Source organism: Pristiophorus japonicus, unplaced genomic scaffold, assembly GCF_044704955.1.
Source record: "Pristiophorus japonicus isolate sPriJap1 unplaced genomic scaffold, sPriJap1.hap1 HAP1_SCAFFOLD_215, whole genome shotgun sequence".
Taxonomy (NCBI): Eukaryota; Metazoa; Chordata; class Chondrichthyes; family Pristiophoridae; genus Pristiophorus; species Pristiophorus japonicus.
In genome coordinates, this window is record NW_027251854.1 from 166438 (window position 1) to 190225 (window position 23788).

The following is a 23788-nucleotide window of genomic DNA, read 5'->3' on the forward strand; positions in this document are numbered from 1 at the left end:
GGGGTTCAAACTCAGCCCCGACACTAGGGTTCAAACTCGGCCCCGACACTAGGGTTCAAACCCAGCACCTACACTGGGGTTCAAACCCAGCCCCGACATTTGGGTTCACACCCAGCCTCGACACTAGGTTTCAAACCCAGCCTCGAAACGAGGGTTCAAACCCAGCCCCGACACTGGGGTTCAAACCCAGCCCCGACATTAGGGTTCAAACCCAGCCTCGACACTAGGGTTCAAACCCAACCTCGACACCAGGGTTCAAACCCAGCCCAGACACTGGGGTTCAAGTTCCAGCCTCGACATTCGGGTTCAAACCGAGCCCCGACACTCGGGTTCAAACCCAGCCCTGTCACTAAGGTTCAAACACAGCCCCGACACTAGGGTTCAAACCTCTCCCCGACACTAGGGTTCAAACCGAGCCCCGACACGAGAGTTCAAACCCAGCCCCGACACTAGGGTTCAAACCCAGCCTCAACACTGGGGTTCAAACTCAGCCCCGACACTAGGGTTCAAACTCGGCCCCGACACTAGGGTTCAAACTCAGCCCCGACACTGGGGTTCAAACCCAGCCCCGACACTGGGGTTCAAACCCAGCCCCGACACTGGGGTTCAAACCCAGCCCCGACACTAGGGTTCAAACCCAGCCCCGACTCTAGGGTTCAAACCCAGCCCCGACACTTGGGTTCAAACCCAGCCCCGACACTAGGGTTCAAACCCAGCCCTGACACTAGGGTTCAAACACAGCCCCGACACTAGGGTTCAAACCCAGCCCCGACATTGGGGTTCAAACACAGCCCCGACACTAGGGTTCAAACCCAGCCCTGACACTTAGGTTCAAACCCAGCTCCGACACTAGGGTTCAAACCCAGCACCGAGACTAGAGTTCAAACCCCTCCCCGACACTAGGGTTCAAACCCAGCCCCGACACTAGGATTCAAACCCAGCCCCGACACTTGGGTTCAAACCCAGCCCCGACACTTCGGTTCAAACCCAGCCCCGACACTAGGGTTCAAACCCAGCCCTGACACTGGGGTTCAAACCGAGCCCCGACACTAGGGTTCAAACCCAGCCACGACACTAGGGTTCAAACCCAGCCCCGACAGATGGGTTCAAACCCAGCCCCGACGCTAGGGTTCAATCCGAGCCACGACACTACGGTTGAAACCCAGCCCCGACACCAGGGTTCAAACACAGCCCCGAGACTTGGGTTCAAACCCAGCACCGACACTAGGGTTCAAACCCAGCCCCGACACTAGTATCCAAACCCAGCCCCGACACGAGGGTTCAAACCCAGCCCCGACACTAGGGTTCAAACCCAGCCCCGACACTAGGGTTCAAATCCAGCCCTGACACTAGGGTTCAAACCAAGCCCCGACACTAGGCTTCAAACCCAGCCCTGACACTAAGGTTCAAACCCAGCCCCGACACTAGGGTTCAAACCCAGACCTGAGACTGGGGTACAAACCCTGGCCGACACTCGGGTTCAAACCCAGCCACGACACTAGGGTTCATACCCAGCCCCGACACTAGGGTTCAAACCCAGCCCCGACACTTGGGTTCAAACCCAGCCCCGACGCTAGGGTTCAAACCGAGCCACGACACTGGGGTTCAAACCCAGCCTCGACACTAGGGTTCAAACCCAGCCCCGACACTAGGGTTCAAACCCAGCCCCGACATTTGTGTTCAAACCCAGCCTCGACACTAGGTTTCAAACCCAGCCTCGACACTAGGGTTCAAACCCAGCCCAGACACTGGGGTTCAAGTTCCAGCCTCGACATTAGGGTTAAAACCCAGCCTCGACACTCGGGTTCAAATCCAGCCCCGACACAAGGGTTCAAATCCAGCCCCGACACTAGGGTTCAAACCTCTCCCCGACACTAGGGTTCAAACCGAGCCCCGACACGAGAGTTCAAACCCAGCCCCGACACTAGGGTTCAAACCCAGCCTCAACACTGGGGTTCAAACTCAGCCCCGACACTAGGGTTCAAATTCGGCCCCGACACTAGGGTTCAAACTCAGCCCCGACACTGGGGTTCAAACCCAGCCCCGACACTGGGGTTCAAACCCAGCCCCGCCACTGGGGTTCAAACCCAGCCCCGACACTGGGGTTCAACTCAGCCCCGACACTAGGGTTCAAACCCAGCCCCGACTCTAGGGTTCAAACCCAGCCCCGACACTTGGGTTCAAACCCAGCCCCGACACTAGGGTTCAAACCCAGCCCTGACACTAGGGTTCAAACACATCCCCGACACTAGGGTTCAAACCCAGCCCCGACACTGGGGTTCAAACACAGCCCTGATACTAGTGTCCAAACCGAGCCCCGACACTGGGGTTCAAACCCAGCCTCGACACTAGGGTTCAAACCAAGCCTCGACACTTGGGTTCAAACGCAGCCCCGACACTAGGGTTCAAACCGAGCCCCGACACTGGGGTTCAAACTCAGCCCCGACACTTGGGTTCAAACCTGTCCCCGACACTAGGATTCAAACCCAGCCTCGACACTGGGGTTCAAACCGAGCCCCGACACTACGGTCAAGGCCCAGCCCCGACACAGGGATTCAAACCCCAGCCCCGACTCTGGGATTCAAACCCAGCCCCGATACTGGGGTTCAAAGCCAGCCCCGACACGAGAGTTCAAACCCAGCCCCGACACTAGGGTTCAAACCCAGCCTCAACACTGGGGTTCAAACTCAGCCCCGACACTCCGGATCAAACCCAGCCCCGACACCAGGGTTCAAACCCAGCCCCGAGACTTGGGTTCAAACCCAGCCCCGACACTAGTGTCCAAACCCAGACCCGACACGAGGGTTCAAACCCAGCCCCGACACTAGTGTCCAAACCCAGCCTCGACACTAGGGTTCAAACGCAGCCCCGACTCGAGGGTTCAAACCGAGCCCCGACACTGGGGTTCAAACTCAGCCCCGACACTTGGGTTCAAACCTGTCCCCGACACTAGGATTCAAACCCAGCCTCGACACTGGGGTTCAAACCGAGCCCCGACACGAGGGTCAAGGCCCAGCCCCGACACAGGGATTCAAACCGAGCCCCGACTCTGGGATTCAAACCCAGCCCCGATACTGGGGTTCAAACCCAGCCCCGACACTGCGGTTGAAACCCAGCCCCGACACCAGGGTTCAAACCCAGCCCCGGCATTTGGGTTCAAACGCTGCCCCGACACTAGGGTTCAAATCCAGCCCTGACACTAGGGTTCAAACCCAGCCCCGACACTAGTGTCCAAACCCAGCCCCGACACGAGGGTTCAAACCCAGCCCCGGCATTTGGGTTCAAACCTGTCCCCGACACGAGGGTTCAAACCTGTCCCTGACACTAGGGTTCAAACACAGCCCCGACACGAGGGTTCAAACCTAGCCCTGACACTTAGGTTCAAACCCAGCTCCGACACTAGGGTTCAAACCCAGCACCGAGACTAGAGTTCAAACCCCTCCCCGACACTAGGGTTCAAACCCAGCCCCGACACGTCGGTTCAAACCCAGCCCCGACACCAGGGTTCAAACCCAGCCCTGACACTGGGGTTCAAACCCAGCCCCGACACTAGGGTTCAAACCCAGCCTCGACACTAGGGTTCAAACCCAGCCCCGATACTGGGGTTCAAACCCAGCCCTGTCACTTAGGTTCAAACCCAGCCCCGACACTAGGGTTCAAACCCAGCACCGAGACTAGAGTTCAAACCCCTCCCTGACACTAGGGTTCAAACCCAGCCCCGACACTAGGATTCAAACCCAGCCACGACACTAGGGTTCAAACCCAGCCCTGACACTGGGGTTCAAACCCAGCCCCGACACTAGGGTTCAAACCCAGCCTCGACACGAGGGTTCAAACCCAGCCCCGATACTGGGGTTCAAACCCAGCCCCGACATTAGGGTTCAAACCCAGCCTCGACACTAGGGTTCAAACCCAGCCTCGACACTAGGGTTCAAACCCAGCCCTGACACTAGGGTTCAAACACAGCCCCGACACTAGGGTTCAAACCCAGCCCCGACACTGGGGTTCAAACACAGCCCCGACATTAGGGTTCAAACCCAGCCCTGACACTTAGGTTCAAACCCAGCTCCGACACTAGGTTCAAACCCAGCACCGAGACTAGAGTTCAAACCCCTCCCCGACACTAGGGTTCAAACCCATCCCCGACACTAGGATTCAAACCCAGCCCCGACACTTGGGTTCAAACCCAGCCCCGACACTTCGGTTCAAACCCAGCCCCGACACTAGGGTTCAAACCCAGCCCTGACACTGGGGTTCAAACCGAGCCCCGACACTAGGGTTCAAACCCAGCCACGACACTAGGGTTCATACCCAGCCCCGACACTAGGGTTCAAACCCAGCCCCGACAGTTGGGTTCAAACCCAGCCCCGACGCTAGGGTTCAATCCGAGCCACGACACTACGGTTGAAACCCAGCCCCGACACCAGGGTTCAAACACAGCCCCGAGACTTGGGTTCAAACCCAGCACCGACACTAGGGTTCAAACCCAGCCCCGACACTAGTATCCAAACCCAGTCCCGACACGAGGGTTCAAACCCAGCCCCGACACTAGGGTTCAAACCCAGCCCCGACACTAGGGTTCAAACCCAGCCCTGACACTAGGGTTCAAACCAAGCCCCGACACTAGGCTTCAAACCCAGCCCTGACACTAAGGTTCAAACCCAGCCCCGACACTAGGGTTCAAACCCAGACCTGAGACTGGGGTACAAACCCTGGCCGACACTAGGGTTCAAACCCAGCCACGACACTAGGGTTCATACCCAGCCCCGACACTAGGGTTCAAACCCAGCCCCGACACTTGGGTTCAAACCCAGCCCCGACGCTAGGGTTCAAACCGAGCCACGACACTGGGGTTCAAACCCAGCCTCGACACTAGGGTTCAAACCCAGCCCCGACACTAGGGTTCAAACCCAGCCCCGACATTTGTGTTCAAACCCAGCCTCGACACTAGGTTTCAAACCCAGCCTCGACACTAGGGTTCAAACCCAGCCCAGACACTGGGGTTCAAGTTCCAGCCTCGACATTAGGGTTAAAACCCAGCCTCGACACTCGGGTTCAAATCCAGCCCCGACACAAGGGTTCAAATCCAGCCCCGACACTAGGGTTCAAGCCTCTCCCCGACACTAGGGTTCAAACCGAGCCCCGACACGAGAGTTCAAACCCAGCCCCGACACTAGGGTTCAAACCCAGCCTCAACACTGGGGTTCAAACTCAGCCCCGACACTAGGGTTCAAACTCGGCCCCGACACTAGGGTTCAAACTCAGCCCCGACACTGGGGTTCAAACCCAGCCCCGACACTGGGGTTCAAACCCAGCCCCGCCACTGGGGTTCAAACCCAGCCCCGACACTGGGGTTCAAACCCAGCCCCGACACTAGGGTTCAAACCCAGCCCCGACTCTAGGGTTCAAACCCAGCCCCGACACTTGGGTTCAAACCCAGCCCCGACACTAGGGTTCAAACCCAGCCCTGACACTAGGGTTCAAACACAGCCCCGACACTAGGGTTCAAACCCAGCCCCGACACTGGGGTTCAAACACAGCCCTGATACTAGTGTCCAAACCGAGCCCCGACACTGGGGTTCAAACCCAGCCTCGACACTAGGGTTCAAACCAAGCCTCGACACTTGGGTTCAAACGCAGCCCCGACACTAGGGTTCAAACCGAGCCCCGACACTGGGGTTCAAACTCAGCCCCGACACTTGGGTTCAAACCTGTCCCCGACACTAGGATTCAAACCCAGCCTCGACACTGGGGTTCAAACCGAGCCCCGACACTACGGTCAAGGCCCAGCCCCGACACAGGGATTCAAACCCCAGCCCCGACTCTGGGATTCAAACCCAGCCCCGATACTGGGGTTCAAAGCCAGCCCCGACACGAGAGTTCAAACCCAGCCCCGACACTAGGGTTCAAACCCAGCCTCAACACTGGGGTTCAAACTCAGCCCCGACACTCCGGTTCAAACCCAGCCCCGACACCAGGGTTCAAACCCAGCCCCGAGACTTGGGTTCAAACCCAGCCCCGACACTAGTGTCCAAACCCAGCCCCGACACGAGGGTTCAAACCCAGCCCCGACACTAGTGTCCAAACCCAGCCTCGACACTAGGGTTCAAACGCAGCCCCGACTCGAGGGTTCAAACCGAGCCCCGACACTGGGGTTCAAACTCAGCCCCGACACTTGGGTTCAAACCTGTCCCCGACACTAGGATTCAAACCCAGCCTCGACACTGGGGTTCAAACCGAGCCCCGACACGAGGGTCAAGGCCCAGCCCCGACACAGGGATTCAAACCGAGCCCCGACTCTGGGATTCAAACCCAGCCCCGATACTGGGGTTCAAACCCAGCCCCGACACTGCGGTTGAAACCCAGCCCCGACACCAGGGTTCAAACCCAGCCCCGGCATTTGGGTTCAAACGCTGCCCCGACACTAGGGTTCAAATCCAGCCCTGACACTAGGGTTCAAACCCAGCCCCGACACTAGTGTCCAAACCCAGCCCCGACACGAGGGTTCAAACCCAGCCCCGGCATTTGGGTTCAAACCTGTCCCCGATACGAGGGTTCAAACCTGTCCCTGACACTAGGGTTCAAACACAGCCCCGACACTAGGGTTCAAACCTAGCCCTGACACTTAGGTTCAAACCCAGCTCCGACACTAGGGTTCAAACCCAGCACCGAGACTAGAGTTCAAACCCCTCCAGACACTAGGGTTCAAACCCAGCCCCGACACGTCGGTTCAAACCCAGCCCCGACACTAGGGTTCAAACCCAGCCCTGACACTGGGGTTCAAACCCAGCCCCGACACTAGGGTTCAAACCCAGCCTCGACACTAGGGTTCAAACCCAGCCCCGATACTGGGGTTCAAACCCAGCCCCGACACTAGGGTTCAAACCCAGCCTCGACACGAGGGTTCAAACCCAGCCCCGACACTGGGGTTCAAACCCAGCCCCGACACTCGGGTTCAAACCCAGCCCTGTCACTAAGGTTCAAACACAGCCCCGACACTAGGGTTCAAACCCAGCCCTGACACTAGGGTTCAAACCGAGCCCCGACACTGGGGTTCAAACCCAGCCTCGACACTAGGGTTCAAACCCAGCCTCGACACTAGGTTTCAAACGCAGCCCCGACACTCGGGTTCAAACCGAGCCCCGACACTGGGGTTCAAACTCAGCCCCGACACTTGGGTTCAAACCTGTCCCCGACACTAGGATACAAACCCAGCCTCGACACTGGGGTTCAAGCCCAGCCCTGACACTGGGGTTCAAACCCAGCCCCGACACTAGGGTTCAAACCCAGCCACGTCACTAGGGTTCATACCCAGCCCCGACACTAGGGTTCAAACCCAGCCCCGACACTTGGGTTCAAACCCAGCCCCGACGCTAGGTTTCAAACCGAGCCACAACATTGGGTTTCAAACCCAGCCTCGGCACTAGGGTTCCAACCCAGCCCCGGGACTAGGGTTCAAACCGAGCCCCGACACTGGGGTTCAAACCCAGCCTCGACACTAGGGTTCAAACCCAGCCTCGAAACGAGGGTTCAAACCCAGCCCCGACACTGGGGTTCAAACCCAGCCCCGACATTAGGGTTCAAACCCAGCCTCGACACTAGGGTTCAAACCCAGCCTCGACACCAGGGTTCAAACCCAGCCCAGACACTGGGGTTCAAGTTCCAGCCTCGACATTCGGGTTCAAACCGAGCCTCGACACTCGGGTTCAAACCCAGCCTCGACACTAGGGTTCAAACCCAGCACCTACACTGGGGTTCAAACCCAGCCCCGACATTTGGGTTCAAACCCAGCCTCGACACTAGGTTTCAAACCCAGCCTCGACACTAGGGTTCAAACCCAGCCCAGACACTGGGGTTCAAGTTCCAGCCTCGACATTAGGGTTAAAACCCAGCCTCGACACTCGGGTTCAAATCCAGCCCCGACACAAGGGTTCAAATCCAGCCCCGACACTAGGGTTCAAACCTCTCCCCGACACTAGGGTTCAAACCGAGCCCCGACACGAGAGTTCAAACCCAGCCCCGACACTAGGGTTCAAACCCGGCCTCAACACTGGGGTTCAAACTCAGCCCCGACACTAGGGTTCAAACTCGGCCCCGACACTAGGGTTCAAACTCAGCCCCGACACTGGGGTTCAAACCCAGCCCCGACACTGGGGTTCAAACCCAGCCCCGACACTGGGGTTCAAACCCAGCCCCGACACTAGGGTTCAAACCCAGCCCCGACTCTAGGGTTCAAACCCAGCCCCGACACTTGGGTTCAAACCCAGCCCCGACACTAGGGTTCAAACCCAGCCCTGACACTAGGGTTCAAACACAGCCCCGACACTAGGGTTCAAACCCAGCCCCGACACTGGGGTTCAAACACAGCCCCGACACTAGGGTTCAAACCCAGCCCTGACACTTAGGTTCAAACCCAGCTCCGACACTAGGGTTCAAACCCAGCACCGAGACTAGAGTTCAAACCCCTCCCCGACACTAGGGTTCAAACGCAGCCCCGACACTAGGGTTCAAACCCAGCCCCGACACTAGTATCCAAACCCAGCCCCGACACGAGGGTTCAAACCCAGCCCCGACACTAGGGTTCAAACCCAGCCCCGACACTAGGGTTCAAATCCAGCCCTGACACTAGGGTTCAAACCAAGCCCCGACACTAGGCTTCAAACCCAGCCCTGACACTAAGGTTCAAACCCAGCCCCGACACTAGGGTTCAAACCCAGACCTGAGACTGGGGTACAAACCCTGGCCGACACTCGGGTTCAAACCCAGCCACGACACTAGGGTTCATACCCAGCCCCGACACTAGGGTTCAAACCCAGCCCCGACACTTGGGTTCAAACCCAGCCCCGACGCTAGGGTTCAAACCGAGCCACGACACTGGGGTTCAAACCCAGCCTCGACACTAGGGTTCAAACCCAGCCCCGACACTAGGGTTCAAACCCAGCCCCGACATTTGTGTTCAAACCCAGCCTCGACACTAGGTTTCAAACCCAGCCTCGACACTAGGGTTCAAACCCAGCCCAGACACTGGGGTTCAAGTTCCAGCCTCGACATTAGGGTTAAAACCCAGCCTCGACACTCGGGTTCAAATCCAGCCCCGACACAAGGGTTCAAATCCAGCCCCGACACTAGGGTTCAAACCTCTCCCCGACACTAGGGTTCAAACCGAGCCCCGACATGAGAGTTCAAACCCAGCCCCGACACTAGGGTTCAAACCCAGCCTCAACACTGGGGTTCAAACTCAGCCCCGACACTAGGGTTCAAATTCGGCCCCGACACTAGGGTTCAAACTCAGCCCCGACACTGGGGTTCAAACCCAGCCCCGACACTGGGGTTCAAACCCAGCCCCGCCACTGGGGTTCAAACCCAGCCCCGACACTGGGGTTCAAACCCAGCCCCGACACTAGGGTTCAAACCCAGCCCCGACTCTAGGGTTCAAACCCAGCCCCGACACTTGGGTTCAAACCCAGCCCCGACACTAGGGTTCAAACCCAGCCCTGACACTAGGGTTCAAACACATCCCCGACACTAGGGTTCAAACCCAGCCCCGACACTGGGGTTCAAACACAGCCCTGATACTAGTGTCCAAACCGAGCCCCGACACTGGGGTTCAAACCCAGCCTCGACACTAGGGTTCAAACCAAGCCTCGACACTTGGGTTCAAACGCAGCCCCGACACTAGGGTTCAAACCGAGCCCCGACACTGGGGTTCAAACTCAGCCCCGACACTTGGGTTCAAACCTGTCCCCGACACTAGGATTCAAACCCAGCCTCGACACTGGGGTTCAAACCGAGCCCCGACACTACGGTCAAGGCCCAGCCCCGACACAGGGATTCAAACCCCAGCCCCGACTCTGGGATTCAAACCCAGCCCCGATACTGGGGTTCAAAGCCAGCCCCGACACGAGAGTTCAAACCCAGCCCCGACACTAGGGTTCAAACCCAGCCTCAACACTGGGGTTCAAACTCAGCCCCGACACTCCGGATCAAACCCAGCCCCGACACCAGGGTTCAAACCCAGCCCCGAGACTTGGGTTCAAACCCAGCCCCGACACTAGTGTCCAAACCCAGACCCGACACGAGGGTTCAAACCCAGCCCCGACACTAGTGTCCAAACCCAGCCTCGACACTAGGGTTCAAACGCAGCCCCGACTCGAGGGTTCAAACCGAGCCCCGACACTGGGGTTCAAACTCAGCCCCGACACTTGGGTTCAAACCTGTCCCCGACACTAGGATTCAAACCCAGCCTCGACACTGGGGTTCAAACCGAGCCCCGACACGAGGGTCAAGGCCCAGCCCCGACACAGGGATTCAAACCGAGCCCCGACTCTGGGATTCAAACCCAGCCCCGATACTGGGGTTCAAACCCAGCCCCGACACTGCGGTTGAAACCCAGCCCCGACACCAGGGTTCAAACCCAGCCCCGGCATTTGGGTTCAAACGCTGCCCCGACACTAGGGTTCAAATCCAGCCCTGACACTAGGGTTCAAACCCAGCCCCGACACTAGTGTCCAAACCCAGCCCCGACACGAGGGTTCAAACCCAGCCCCGGCATTTGGGTTCAAACCTGTCCCCGACACGAGGGTTCAAACCTGTCCCTGACACTAGGGTTCAAACACAGCCCCGACACTAGGGTTCAAACCTAGCCCTGACACTTAGGTTCAAACCCAGCTCCGACACTAGGGTTCAAACCCAGCACCGAGACTAGAGTTCAAACCCCTCCCCGACACTAGGGTTCAAACCCAGCCCCGACACGTCGGTTCAAACCCAGCCCCGACACCAGGGTTCAAACCCAGCCCTGACACTGGGGTTCAAACCCAGCCCCGACACTAGGGTTCAAACCCAGCCTCGACACTAGGTTTCAAACCCAGCCCCGATACTGGGGTTCAAACCCAGCCCTGTCACTTAGGTTCAAACCCAGCCCCGACACTAGGGTTCAAACCCAGCACCGAGACTAGAGTTCAAACCCCTCCCTGACACTAGGGTTCAAACCCAGCCCCGACACTAGGATTCAAACCCAGCCACGACACTAGGGTTCAAACCCAGCCCTGACACTGGGGTTCAAACCCAGCCCCGACACTAGGGTTCAAACCCAGCCTCGACACGAGGGTTCAAACCCAGCCCCGATACTGGGGTTTAAACCCAGCCCCGACATTAGGGTTCAAACCCAGCCTCGACACTAGGGTTCAAACCCAGCCTCGACACTAGGGTTCAAACCCAGCCCTGACACTAGGGTTCAAACACAGCCCCGACACTAGGGTTCAAACCCAGCCCCGACACTGGGGTTCAAACACAGCCCCGACATTAGGGTTCAAACCCAGCCCTGACACTTAGGTTCAAACCCAGCTCCGACACTAGGGTTCAAACCCAGCACCGAGACTAGAGTTCAAACCCCTCCCCGACACTAGGGTTCAAACCCATCCCCGACACTAGGATTCAAACCCAGCCCCGACACTTGGGTTCAAACCCAGCCCCGACACTTCGGTTCAAACCCAGCCCCGACACTAGGGTTCAAACCCAGCCCTGACACTGGGGTTCAAACCGAGCCCCGACACTAGGGTTCAAACCCAGCCACGACACTAGGGTTCATACCCAGCCCCGACACTAGGGTTCAAACCCAGCCCCGACAGTTGGGTTCAAACCCAGCCCCGACGCTAGGGTTCAATCCGAGCCACGACACTACGGTTGAAACCCAGCCCCGACACCAGGGTTCAAACACAGCCCCGAGACTTGGGTTCAAACCCAGCACCGACACTAGGGTTCAAACCCAGCCCCGACACTAGTATCCAAACCCAGCCCCGACACGAGGGTTCAAACCCAGCCCCGACACTAGGGTTCAAACCCAGCCCCGACACTAGGGTTCAAACCCAGCCCTGACACTAGGGTTCAAACCAAGCCCCGACACTAGGCTTCAAACCCAGCCCTGACACTAAGGTTCAAACCCAGCCCCGACACTAGGGTTCAAACCCAGACCTGAGACTGGGGTACAAACCCTGGCCGACACTAGGGTTCAAACCCAGCCACGACACTAGGGTTCATACCCAGCCCCGACACTAGGGTTCAAACCCAGCCCCGACACTTGGGTTCAAACCCAGCCACGACGCTAGGGTTCAAACCGAGCCACGACACTGGGGTTCAAACCCAGCCTCGACACTAGGGTTCAAACCCAGCCCCGACACTAGGGTTGAAACCCAGCCCCGACATTTGTGTTCAAACCCAGCCTCGACACTAGGTTTCAAACCCAGCCTCGACACTAGGGTTCAAACCCAGCCCAGACACTGGGGTTCAAGTTCCAGCCTCGACATTAGGGTTAAAACCCAGCCTCGACACTCGGGTTCAAATCCAGCCCCGACACAAGGGTTCAAATCCAGCCCCGACACTAGGGTTCAAGCCTCTCCCCGACACTAGGGTTCAAACCGAGCCCCGACACGAGAGTTCAAACCCAGCCCCGACACTAGGGTTCAAACCCAGCCTCAACACTGGGGTTCAAACTCAGCCCCGACACTAGGGTTCAAACTCGGCCCCGACACTAGGGTTCAAACTCAGCCCCGACACTGGGGTTCAAACCCAGCCCCGACACTGGGGTTCAAACCCAGCCCCGCCACTGGGGTTCAAACCCAGCCCCGACACTGGGGTTCAAACCCAGCCCCGACACTAGGGTTCAAACCCAGCCCCGACTCTAGGGTTCAAACCCAGCCCCGACACTTGGGTTCAAACCCAGCCCCGACACTAGGGTTCAAACCCAGCCCTGACACTAGGGTTCAAACACAGCCCCGACACTAGGGTTCAAACCCAGCCCCGACACTGGGGTTCAAACACAGCCCTGATACTAGTGTCCAAACCGAGCCCCGACACTGGGGTTGAAACCCAGCCTCGACACTAGGGTTCAAACCAAGCCTCGACACTTGGGTTCAAACGCAGCCCCGACACTAGGGTTCAAACCGAGCCCCGACACTGGGGTTCAAACTCAGCCCCGACACTTGGGTTCAAACCTGTCCCCGACACTAGGATTCAAACCCAGCCTCGACACTGGGGTTCAAACCGAGCCCCGACACTACGGTCAAGGCCCAGCCCCGACACAGGGATTCAAACCCCAGCCCCGACTCTGGGATTCAAACCCAGCCCCGATACTGGGGTTCAAAGCCAGCCCCGACACGAGAGTTCAAACCCAGCCCCGACACTAGGGTTCAAACCCAGCCTCAACACTGGGGTTCAAACTCAGCCCCGACACTCCGGTTCAAACCCAGCCCCGACACCAGGGTTCAAACCCAGCCCCGAGACTTGGGTTCAAACCCAGCCCCGACACTAGTGTCCAAACCCAGCCCCGACACGAGGGTTCAAACCCAGCCCCGACACTAGTGTCCAAACCCAGCCTCGACACTAGGGTTCAAACGCAGCCCCGACTCGAGGGTTCAAACCGAGCCCCGACACTGGGGTTCAAACTCAGCCCCGACACTTGGGTTCAAACCTGTCCCCGACACTAGGATTCAAACCCAGCCTCGACACTGGGGTTCAAACCGAGCCCCGACACGAGGGTCAAGGCCCAGCCCCGACACAGGGATTCAAACCGAGCCCCGACTCTGGGATTCAAACCCAGCCCCGATACTGGGGTTCAAACCCAGCCCCGACACTGCGGTTGAAACCCAGCCCCGACACCAGGGTTCAAACCCAGCCCCGGCATTTGGGTTCAAACGCTGCCCCGACACTAGGGTTCAAATCCAGCCCTGACACTAGGGTTCAAACCCAGCCCCGACACTAGTGTCCAAACCCAGCCCCGACACGAGGGTTCAAACCCAGCCCCGGCATTTGGGTTCAAACCTGTCCCCGATACGAGGGTTCAAACCTGTCCCTGACACTTAGGTTCAAACCCAGCTCCGACACTAGGGTTCAAACCCAGCACCGAGACTAGAGTTCAAACCCCTCCAGACACTAGGGTTCAAACCCAGCCCCGACACGTCGGTTCAAACCCAGCCCCGACACTAGGGTTCAAACCCAGCCCTGACACTGGGGTTCAAACCCAGCCCCGACACTAGGGTTCAAACCCAGCCTCGACACTGGGGTTCAAACCCAGCCCCGATACTGGGGTTCAAACCCAGCCCCGACACTAGGGTTCAAACCCAGCCTCGACACGAGGGTTCAAACCCAGCCCCGACACTGGGGTTCAAACCCAGCCCCGACACTCGGGTTCAAACCCAGCCCTGTCACTAAGGTTCAAACACAGCCCCGACACTAGGGTTCAAACCCAGCCCTGACACTAGGGTTCAAACCGAGCCCCGACACTGGGGTTCAAACCCAGCCTCGACACTAGGGTTCAAACCCAGCCTCGACACTAGGTTTCAAACGCAGCCCCGACACTCGGGTTCAAACCGAGCCCCGACACTGGGGTTCAAACTCAGCCCCGACACTTGGGTTCAAACCTGTCCCCGACACTAGGATACAAACCCAGCCTCGACACTGGGGTTCAAGCCCAGCCCTGACACTGGGGTTCAAACCCAGCCCCGACACTAGGGTTCAAACCCAGCCACGTCACTAGGGTTCATACCCAGCCCCGACACTAGGGTTCAAACCCAGCCCCGACACTTGGGTTCAAACCCAGCCCCGACGCTAGGTTTCAAACCGAGCCACAACATTGGGTTTCAAACCCAGCCTCGGCACTAGGGTTCCAACCCAGCCCCGAGACTAGGGTTCAAACCGAGCCCCGACACTGGGGTTCAAACCCAGCCTCGACACTAGGGTTCAAACCCAGCCTCGAAACGAGGGTTCAAACCCAGCCCCGACACTGGGGTTCAAACCCAGCCCCGACATTAGGGTTCAAACCCAGCCTCGACACTAGGGTTCAAACCCAGCCTCGACACCAGGGTTCAAACCCAGCCCAGACACTGGGGTTCAAGTTCCAGCCTCGACATTCGGGTTCAAACCGAGCCTCGACACTCGGGTTCAAACCCAGCCTCGACACTAGGGTTCAAACCCAGCACCTACACTGGGGTTCAAACCCAGCCCCGACATTTGGGTTCAAACCCAGCCTCGACACTAGGTTTCAAACCCAGCCTCGACACTAGGGTTCAAACCCAGCCCAGACACTGGGGTTCAAGTTCCAGCCTCGACATTAGGGTTAAAACCCAGCCTCGACACTCGGGTTCAAATCCAGCCCCGACACAAGGGTTCAAATCCAGCCCCGACACTAGGGTTCAAACCTCTCCCCGACACTAGGGTTCAAACCGAGCCCCGACACGAGAGTTCAAACCCAGCCCCGACACTAGGGTTCAAACCCGGCCTCAACACTGGGGTTCAAACTCAGCCCCGACACTAGGGTTCAAACTCGGCCCCGACACTAGGGTTCAAACTCAGCCCCGACACTGGGGTTCAAACCCAGCCCCGACACTGGGGTTCAAACCCAGCCCCGACACTGGGGTTCAAACCCAGCCCCGACACTAGGGTTCAAACCCAGCCCCGACTCTAGGGTTCAAACCCAGCCCCGACACTTGGGTTCAAACCCAGCCCCGACACTAGGGTTCAAACCCAGCCCTGACACTAGGGTTCAAACACAGCCCCGACACTAGGGTTCAAACCCAGCCCCGACACTAGGGTTCAAACCCAGCTCCGACACTAGGGTTCAAACCCAGCCCCGACACTAGGGTTCAAACCCAGCCCTGACACTTAGGTTCAAACCCAGCTCCGACACTAGGGTTCAAACCCAGCACCGAGACTAGAGTTCAAACCCCTCCCCGACACTAGGGTTCAAACCCAGCCCCGACACTAGGATTCAAACCCAGCCCGACACTTGGGTTCAAACCCAGCCCCGACACTTCGGTTCAAACCCAGCCCCGACACTAGGGTTCAAACCCAGCCCTGACACTGGGGTTCAAACCGAGCCCCGACACTAGGGTTCAAACCCAGCCACGACACTAGGGTTCATACCCAGCTCCGACACTAGGGTTCAAACCCAGCCCCGACAGTTGGGTTCAAACCCAGCCCCGACGCTAGGGTTCAATCCGAGCCACGACACTACGGTTGAAACCCAGCCCCGACACCAGGGTTCAAACACAGCCCCGAGACTTGGGTTCAAACCCAGCACCGACACTAGGGTTCAAACCCAGCCCCGACACTAGTATCCAAACCCAGCCCCGACACGAGGGTTCAAACCCAGCCCCGACACTAGGGTTCAAACCCAGCCCCGACACTAGGGTTCAAACCCAGCCCTGACACTAGGGTTCAAACCAAGCCCCGACACTAGGCTTCAATCCCAGCCACGACACTAGGGTTCATACCCAGCCCCGACACTAGGGTTCAAACCCAGCCCCGACACTTGGGTTCAAACCCAGCCCCGACACTAGGATACAAACCCAGCCCCGACACTTGGGTTCAAACCCAGCCCCGACACTTCGGTACAAACCCAGCCCCGACACTAGGGTTCAAACCCAGCCCTGACACTGGGGTTCAAACCGAGCCCCGACACTAGGGTTCAAACCCAGCCACGACACTAGGGTTCATACCCAGCTCCGACACTAGGGTTCAAACCCAGCCCCGACAGTTGGGTTCAAACCCAGCCCCGACGCTAGGGTTCAATCCGAGCCACGACACTACGGTTGAAACCCAGCCCCGACACCAGGGTTCAAACACAGCCCCGAGACTTGGGTTCAAACCCAGCACCGACACTAGGGTTCAAACCCAGCCCCGACACTAGTATCCAAACCCAGCCCCGACACGAGGGTTCAAACCCAGCCCCGACACTAGGGTTCAAACCCAGCCCCGACACTAGGGTTCAAACCCAGCCCTGACACTAGGGTTCAAACCAAGCCCCGACACTAGGCTTCAAACCCAGCCCTGACACTAAGGTTCAAACCCAGCCCCGACACTAGGGTTCAAACCCAGACCTGAGACTGGGGTACAAACCCTGGCCGACACTAGGGTTCAAACCCAGCCACGACACTAGGGTTCATACCCAGCCCCGACACTAGGGTTCAAACCCAGCCCCGACACTTGGGTTCAAACCCAGCCCCGACGCTAGGGTTCAAACCGAGCCACGACACTGGGGTTCAAACCCAGCCTCGACACTAGGGTTCAAACCCAGCCCCGACACTAGGTTTCAAACCCAGCCCCGACATTTGTGTTCAAACCCAGCCTCGACACTAGGGTTCAAACCCAGCCTCGACACTAGGGTTCAAACCCAGCCCAGGCACTGGGGTTCAAGTTCCAGCCTCGACATTAGGGTTAAAACCCAGCCTCGACACTCGGGTTCAAATCCAGCCCCGACACAAGGGTTCAAACCCAGCCCCGACACTAGGGTTCAAACCCAGCCCTGACACTGGGGTTCAAACCGAGCCCCGACACTAGGGTTCAAACCCAGCCACGACACTAGGGTTCATACCCAGCCCCGACACTAAGGTTCAAACCCAGCCCCGACAGTTGGGTTCAAACCCAGCCCCGACGCTAGGGTTCAATCCGAGCCACGACACTACGGTTGAAACCCAGCCCCGACACCAGGGTTCAAACACAGCCCCGAGACTTGGGTTCAAACCCAGCACCGACACTAGGGTTCAAACCCAGCCCCGACACTAGTATCCAAACCCAGCCCCGACACGAGGGTTCAAACCCAGCCCCGACACTAGGGTTCAAACCCAGCCCCGACACTAGGGTTCAAACCCAGCCCTGACACTAGGGTTCAAACCAAGCCCCGACACTAGGCTTCAAACCCAGCCCTGACACTAAGGTTCAAACCCAGCCCCGACACTAGGGTTCAAACCCAGACCTGAGACTGGGGTACAAACCCTGGCCGACACTAGGGTTCAAACCCAGCCACGACACTAGGGTTCATACCCAGCCCCGACACTAGGGTTCAAACCCAGCCCCGACACTTGGGTTCAAACCCAGCCCCGACGCTAGGGTTCAAACCGAGCCACGACACTGGGGTTCAAACCCAGCCTCGACACTAGGGTTCAAACCCAGCCCCGACACTAGGGTTCAAACCCAGCCCCGACATTTGTGTTCAAACCCAGCCTCGACACTAGGTTTCAAACCCAGCCTCGACACTAGGGTTCAAACCCAGCCCAGACACTGGGGTTCAAGTTCCAGCCTCGACATTAGGGTTAAAACCCAGCCTCGACACTCGGGTTCAAATCCAGCCCCGACACAAGGGTTCAAATCCAGCCCCGACACTAGGGTTCAAACCTCTCCCCGACACTAGGGTTCAAACCGAGCCCCGACACGAGAGTTCAAACCCAGCCCCGACACTAGGGTTCAAACCCAGCCTCAACACTGGGGTTCAAACTCAGCCCCGACACTAGGGTTCAAACTCGGCCCCGACACTAGGGTTCAAACTCAGCCCCGACACTGGGGTTCAAACCCAGCCCCGACACTGGGGTTCAAACCCAGCCCCGCCACTGGGGTTCAAACCCAGCCCCGACACTGGGGTTCAAACCCAGCCCCGACACTAGGGTTCAAACCCAGCCCCGACTCTAGGGTTCAAACCCAGCCCCGACACTTGGGTTCAAACCCAGCCCCGACACTAGGGTTCAAACCCAGCCCTGACACTAGGGTTCAAACCCAGCACCGAGACTAGAGTTCAAACCCCTCCCTGACACTAGGGTTCAAACCCAGCCCCGACACTAGGATTCAAACCCAGCCACGACACTAGGGTTCAAACCCAGCCCTGACACTGGGGTTCAAACCCAGCCCCGACACTAGGGTTCAAACCCAGCCTCGACACGAGGGTTCAAACCCAGCCCCGATACTGGGGTTCAAACCCAGCCCCGACATTAGGGTTCAAACCCAGCCTCGACACTCGGGTTCAAATCCAGCCCCGACACAAGGGTTAAAATCCAGCCCCGACACTAGGGTTCAATCCTCTCCCCGACACTAGGGTTCAAACCGAGCCCCGACACGAGAGTTCAAACCCAGCCCCGACACTAGGGTTCAAACCCGGCCTCAACACTGGGGTTCAAATTCAGCCCCGACACTAGGGTTCAAACTCGGCCCCGACACTAGGGTTCAAACCCAGCCCCGACACTGGGGTTCAAACCCAGCTCCGACACTGGGGTTCAAACCCAGCCCCGACACTAGGGTTCAAACCTCTCCCCGACACGAGGGTTCAAACCGAGCCCCGACACGAGAGTTCAAACCCAGCCCCGACACTAGGGTTCAAACCCGGCCTCAAAACTGGAGTTCAAACTCAGCCCCGACACTAGGGTTCAAACTCGGCCCCGACACTAGGGTTCAAACCCAGCCCCGACACTGGGGTTCAAACCCAGCCCCGACACTGGGGTTAAAACCCAGCCCCGACACTGGGGTTCAAACCCAGCCCCGACGCAAGGGTTCAAACCCAGCCCCGACACTTGGGTTCAAGCCCAGCCCCGAAACTAGGGTTCAAACCCAGCCCTGACACTGGGGTTCAAACCCAGCCCTGACACTAGGGTTCAAACCCAGCCCCGACACTAGGGTTCAAACCCAGCCCCGACACTGGGGTTCAAACCCAGCCCCGACACTGGGGTTCAAACCCAGCCCCGACACTTGGGTTCAAACCCAGCCCCGACACTAGGGTTCAAACCCAGCCCTGACAGTAAGGTTCAAACACAGCCCCGACACTAGGGTTCAAACCCAGCCCCGACACTAGGGTTCAAACCCAGCCCCGACACTGGGGTTCAAACCCAGCCTCGACACTAGGGTTCAAACCCAGCCTCGACACTAGGTTTCAAACGCAGCCCCGACACTAGGGTTCAAACCGAGCCCCGACACTGGGGTTCAAACTCAGCCCCGACACTTGGGTTCAAACCTGTCCCCGACACTAGGATACAAACCCAGCCTCGACACTGGGGTTCAAGCCCAGCCCTGACACTGGGGTTCAAACCCAGCCCCGACACTAGGGTTCAAACCCAGCCACGTCACTAGGGTTCATACCCAGCCCCGACACTAGGGTTCAAACCCAGCCCCGAGACTTGGGTTCAAACCCAGCCCCGACGCTAGGTTTCAAACCGAGCCACAACATTGGGGTTCAAACCCAGCCTCGACACTAGGGTTCCAACCCAGCCCCGAGACTAGCGTTCAAACCGAGCCCCGACACTGGGGTTCAAACCAAGCCTCGACACTAGGGTTCAAACCCAGCCTCGAAACGAGGGTTCAAACCCAGCCCCGACACTGGGGTTCAAACCCAGCCCCGACACTCGGGTTCAAACCCAGCCCTGTCACTAAGGTTCAAACACAGCCCCGACACTAGGGTTCAAACCCAGCCCTGACACTAGGGTTCAAACCGAGCCCCGACACTGGGGTTCAAACCCAGCCTCGACACTAGGGTTCAAACCCAGCCTCGACACTAGGTTTCAAACGCAGCCCCGACACTCGGGTTCAAACCGAGCCCCGACACTGGGGTTCAAACTCAGCCCCGACACTTGGGTTCAAACCTGTCCCCGACACTAGGATACAAACCCAGCCTCGACACTGGGGTTCAAGCCCAGACCTGACACTGGGGTTCAAACCCAGCCCCGACACTAGGGTTCAAACCCAGCCACGTCACTAGGGTTCATACCCAGCCCCGACACTAGGGTTCAAACCCAGCCCCGACACTTGGGTTCAAACCCAGCCCCGACGCTAGGTTTCAAACCGAGCCACAACATTGGGGTTCAAACCCAGCCTCGACACTAGGGTTCCAACCCAGCCCCGAGACTAGGGTTCAAACCGAGCCCCGACACTGGGGTTCAAACCCAGCCTCGACACTAGGGTTCAAACCCAGCCTCGAAACGAGGGTTCAAACCCAGCCCCGACACTGGGGTTCAAACCCAGCCCCGACATTAGGGTTCAAACCCAGCCTCGACACTAGGGTTCAAACCCAGCCTCGACACCAGGGTTCAAACCCAGCCCAGACACTGGGGTTCAAGTTCCAGCCTCGACATTCGGGTTCAAACCGAGCCTCGACACACCTGGGTTCAAACCCAGCCTCGACACTAGGGTTCAAACCCAACACCTACACTGGGGTTCAAACCCAGCCCCGACATTTGGGTTCAAACCCAGCCTCGACACTAGGTTTCAAACCCAGCCTCGACACTAGGGTTCAAACCCAGCCCAGACACTGGGGTTCAAGTTCCAGCCTCGACATTAGGGTTAAAACCCAGCCTCGACACTCGGGTTCAAATCCAGCCCCGACACAAGGGTTCAAATCCAGCCCCGACACTAGGGTTCAATCCTCTCCCCGACACTAGGGTTCAAACCGAGCCCCGACACGAGAGTTCAAACCCAGCCCCGACACTAGGGTTCAAACCCGGCCTCAACACTGGGGTTCAAATTCAGCCCCGACACTAGGGTTCAAACTCGGCCCCGACACTAGGGTTCAAACCCAGCCCCGACACTGGGGTTCAAACCCAGCTCCGACACTGGGGTTCAAACCCAGCCCCGACACTAGGGTTCAAACCTCTCCCCGACACGAGGGTTCAAACCGAGCCCCGACACGAGAGTTCAAACCCAGCCCCGACACTAGGGTTCAAACCCGGCCTCAAAACTGGAGTTCAAACTCAGCCCCGACACTAGGGTTCAAACTCGGCCCCGACACTAGGGTTCAAACCCAGCCCCGACACTGGGGTTCAAACCCAGCCCCGACACTGGGGTTAAAACCCAGCCCCGACACTGGGGTTCAAACCCAGCCCCGACGCAAGGGTTCAAACCCAGCCCCGACACTTGGGTTCAAGCCCAGCCCCGAAACTAGGGTTCAAACCCAGCCCTGACACTGGGGTTCAAACCCAGCCCTGACACTAGGGTTCAAACCCAGCCCCGACACTAGGGTTCAAACCCAGCCCCGACACTGGGGTTCAAACCCAGCCCCGACACTGGGGTTCAAACCCAGCCCCGACACTTGGGTTCAAACCCAGCCCCGACACTAGGGTTCAAACCCAGCCCTGACAGTAAGGTTCAAACACAGCCCCGACACTAGGGTTCAAACCCAGCCCCGACACTAGGGTTCAAACCCAGCCCCGACACTGGGGTTCAAACCCAGCCTCGACACTAGGGTTCAAACCCAGCCTCGACACTAGGTTTCAAACGCAGCCCCGACACTAGGGTTCAAACCGAGCCCCGACACTGGGGTTCAAACTCAGCCCCGACACTTGGGTTCAAACCTGTCCCCGACACTAGGATACAAACCCAGCCTCGACACTGGGGTTCAAGCCCAGCCCTGACACTGGGGTTCAAACCCAGCCCCGACACTAGGGTTCAAACCCAGCCACGTCACTAGGGTTCATACCCAGCCCCGACACTAGGGTTCAAACCCAGCCCCGAGACTTGGGTTCAAACCCAGCCCCGACGCTAGGTTTCAAACCGAGCCACAACATTGGGGTTCAAACCCAGCCTCGACACTAGGGTTCCAACCCAGCCCCGAGACTAGCGTTCAAACCGAGCCCCGACACTGGGGTTCAAACCAAGCCTCGACACTAGGGTTCAAACCCAGCCTCGAAACGAGGGTTCAAACCCAGCCCCGACACTGGGGTTCAAACCCAGCCCCGACACTCGGGTTCAAACCCAGCCCTGTCACTAAGGTTCAAACACAGCCCCGACACTAGGGTTCAAACCCAGCCCTGACACTAGGGTTCAAACCGAGCCCCGACACTGGGGTTCAAACCCAGCCTCGACACTAGGGTTCAAACCCAGCCTCGACACTAGGTTTCAAACGCAGCCCCGACACTCGGGTTCAAACCGAGCCCCGACACTGGGGTTCAAACTCAGCCCCGACACTTGGGTTCAAACCTGTCCCCGACACTAGGATACAAACCCAGCCTCGACACTGGGGTTCAAGCCCAGACCTGACACTGGGGTTCAAACCCAGCCCCGACACTAGGGTTCAAACCCAGCCACGTCACTAGGGTTCATACCCAGCCCCGACACTAGGGTTCAAACCCAGCCCCGACACTTGGGTTCAAACCCAGCCCCGACGCTAGGTTTCAAACCGAGCCACAACATTGGGGTTCAAACCCAGCCTCGACACTAGGGTTCCAACCCAGCCCCGAGACTAGGGTTCAAACCGAGCCCCGACACTGGGGTTCAAACCCAGCCTCGACACTAGGGTTCAAACCCAGCCTCGAAACGAGGGTTCAAACCCAGCCCCGACACTGGGGTTCAAACCCAGCCCCGACATTAGGGTTCAAACCCAGCCTCGACACTAGGGTTCAAACCCAGCCTCGACACCAGGGTTCAAACCCAGCCCAGACACTGGGGTTCAAGTTCCAGCCTCGACATTCGGGTTCAAACCGAGCCTCGACACACCTGGGTTCAAACCCAGCCTCGACACTAGGGTTCAAACCCAACACCTACACTGGGGTTCAAACCCAGCCCCGACATTTGGGTTCAAACCCAGCCTCGACACTAGGTTTCAAACCCAGCCTCGACACTAGGGTTCAAACCCAGCCCAGACACTGGGGTTCAAGTTCCAGCCTCGACATTAGGGTTAAAACCCAGCCTCGACACTCGGGTTCAAATCCAGCCCCGACACAAGGGTTCAAATCCAGCCCCGACACTAGGGTTCAAACCTCTCCCCGACACTAGGGTTCAAACCGAGCCCCGACACGAGAGTTCAAACCCAGCCCCGACACTAGGGTTCAAACCCAGCCTCAACACTGGGGTTCAAACTCAGCCCCGACACTAGGGTTCAAACTCGGCCCCGACACTGGGGTTCAAACCCAGACCCGACACTGGGGTTCAAACCCAGCCCCGACACTGGGGTTCAAACCCAGCCCCGACACTAGGGTTCAAACCCAGCCCCGACTCTAGGGTTCAAACCCAGCCCCGACACTTGGGTTCAAACCCAGCCCCGACACTA